Below are 3,192 nucleotides of genomic sequence, written 5' to 3' on the forward strand. Positions count from 1 at the left end.
ATGAGCTAGTGGTTGGTGGTTATGAATTCAGGGAAATGGAGTGTGTTGGAGTTGTTAATGCTATGTTGTTGCAGTCAGGGAGAGGAAATAAGGCTGACAGGGATAGAGCTGTATGAGATTGAGCTGCAGTTCAAGTTGTTGCAGGTACTAGTGATGATAGCTGGTGCTGTTACTGGGAGATAACAACTTAAATGGGTTAGTTAGTAAGCTGCAGAAATGCAATGCTGAGGAGGATCTGAAATGAGTTTGTATGGCAGTGGCTTGAGCAAGTGATGAATCTGAGAGGTTGAAGTTGGTGTTGGTGCGACAAATGGAGGAGAGCAAGCATTAGCTATGATATTCAATGATTGTGCAACACAAAATATGGCCAGTGCAAATGGCCTAGGCCAAAGTGAATCAGACTGAGCCATACCTGACTCATCTGATTAGCTAACTGACTCAGTAACTTTGACTAAGTTGACTGATGATTTGACCGGTGACCGAGTGGACTTTGCCGGTCACCGGAGTACGTCTCCGGCGTATTCTCGGTGGAACCCGTTTTCCGACGATAGTTTTTGGGCATATTTTCTACATGGGCTTTTCTCACATATGGGCTTGGTGGATTTTCATCTAATGGACTTTGAAGACTAGACCTAATTTTGGAAAGCAAAGGAATATAAAAGAAAACTTCTCTAATTTTTGGGAAATCACGGATTCTACTTGGAGCTTTCGAAACTGGGGTTTGCTTTCGTATTTTATTTTTCATCTTCTTTATTATTGATTATGATGAACTCCATAGCTATGAGTAGCTAATTTAATATTATTGGTTAAGGATGTAGTCCTATATCCACAACTTGTGCTTGATTAATGCATTAGTTTTCTCTCTTGATTATCGTTCAAATCTTTTTAATAATCACATGATTGATGTATTGTGATAGGATTAGATGTTTGTTTGGTTAAGTGGCCAATTAATTTAACTTGCATCCTTGTCCATGGCTATTTTAGGGTTTTTCATCGAGCAATAACCCCGAATACAAGTAGCATGATATGATCAGGTTTGTAGTGATACACTCTTGTGATCATATGTAGAGTTTGACCATTGTCCGAATTTTCATGCGCAATGTATGACAATTGCATTGATTAGCCTATTTCCAAAACTTAATGCTCCTAGGAATTGAACTTAATTAGCGCAAGGCGTTAGGTTATTCTTTAGGTAGAATTCACATACGCAGCTCTAATGTGTGTGTTGATGAACTTAGGAAATTAATGGAATATCTTGCTCTCTTGATACTCTAGGCTTTTGATGATGAAGAGATTAAATTGTAATTCTAATCATGAATGCAAGCACATGTTTAAGATTGAAGATGAATTCCTTGACCAATATCTCTCTCTATTGATTATTTTCAACTATTTTCATTACTTTATTGCTTTGTTTATTTTGATAAAACAAAAATCCCCCCATTGGTTACTAAGAAACTAGAATTTTTATAACAACAATTGCGTCTCTGTGGAAATGAACTCTTCCTTACCTTGTACTTCATTTATATTTTGTTGAGTAAGAAAGTGAATTATTTTTGACGCATATGACTGCGATCAATCCCAGCAGGATACTGCGCACTTGATTCCCTTAGCTGATCTCACCCACAACAAAGAGTTGCTACGACCCAAAGTCGAAGACTTGACGACAAACAAATATGTCTCACACAGACAAGTCTATCGAAGGATTAAGCTCTCCCACTGACAAACCCTAAAATGTTGCGGAATCACAAACGATGAGACGAAGATGTTTCTGATTACTTTTTATATCTTGCCTATCGGAGATATCAATCTCAAGCCAATCAATATGATTGTACTCGTACGATAGAAGATGCAAGATCAGATCACACAACTACGATAAAGTAGTATCGGTCTGGCTTCACAATCCCAATGAAGTCTTTAAGTCGTTAACCTGGTCTTCGCAAACTAGTATCACACGTAAGGCGTGGGGATTAGTTTTGCATTGATGCTAGATGTCCCCTTATATAGTCTTTCAAATCAGGGTTTGCCATTAAGTTACCTTGGTAACAAAGCAATCAATATCCACCGTTAGATGAAAACCTGATTTAGATTCAAGCTAATATTTCTCAACCGCTAGATCGAAAACTTAGCTTGTTACACAAAATTGAAATGCACGCTTCTAGGTTAATTAACCGTACCCAAACGTATGCACTTGTTGGTTCAAATAATAGTTAACCAAAAGGTTAACCATACATTTTATATCAACCATGTTCTTCTTCACCATAACTAGTTCACATGACTCAAATTAACTAGTGTTGATGGTGGATTTTAGTTTAGGGCTAAAATTGCAAAACCAAACTTAATGCGCTGACATGCTGCAAAGAATAAAGTCGTTCGATCAGTGATGAGTACCTCTTCGCTTTATTATTCGAATCAATTCAATAAATACACAAAATTCACCCGGAATGGTGCATGCAACAACAATCCCAAATATTCTGTGAATTTTAGCATTATTAATTAATGTATGAGTTGCCTAGTATTTCCTGTGATGTTCCTCACCGAACTCTCTATTGTTAGCACAGCATGACGACCGAGTGTTCACTCTCAGCAGAGTAACATGAATCTCCAAGTGCCAAAATTTTGGGACATGTACGAAATACCCGTACAGGCTACATCACTCTCTGACAAAGAGAATTTCGAATCGATGCGCTTTCAGCTCGATCGAACATATTTAATTTCCTTAAGGAAAATCTGGACTGTCCATATCAGTCTCAGAAACAATCGCGGCCACACAAGTTGGTCGCGCAATTTAACAAGCCTAGCCAAACCCTGACAAGAATAGGCGATTGATGTGATGACCACCGGCGGGCCCACTTGTGCCCTAGCCGGCCGAACATCACACGAACTCCTCCCAACACGTCAAACGCCATCCCTAAAATAGGGTGGTTGCGCTGATTTGGAAGAAGCTCGACGAGCTTAGACTGTTCAAGGAAGTCTTAAAATCGTCACGACCGTCCAACTTCACCATCCTGGTTAGACGGCTCCGATCATCCCGCGAATGATCAGTGAAGCGCCGATGCACATATTGGCGGGTCCACTCTGTCCATACCTGATCAGCTTGTTCACGGCATGGTCATAGAGCCATGAACGTTTTCCCAAAACATGATGGACGTGAAGCTTTACAAGGGTCACGAAAATTCCACTAGCGTGTTAAAT

This window comes from Papaver somniferum, chromosome 5 (genome assembly GCF_003573695.1).
Source record: "Papaver somniferum cultivar HN1 chromosome 5, ASM357369v1, whole genome shotgun sequence".
Taxonomy (NCBI): domain Eukaryota; kingdom Viridiplantae; phylum Streptophyta; class Magnoliopsida; order Ranunculales; family Papaveraceae; genus Papaver; species Papaver somniferum.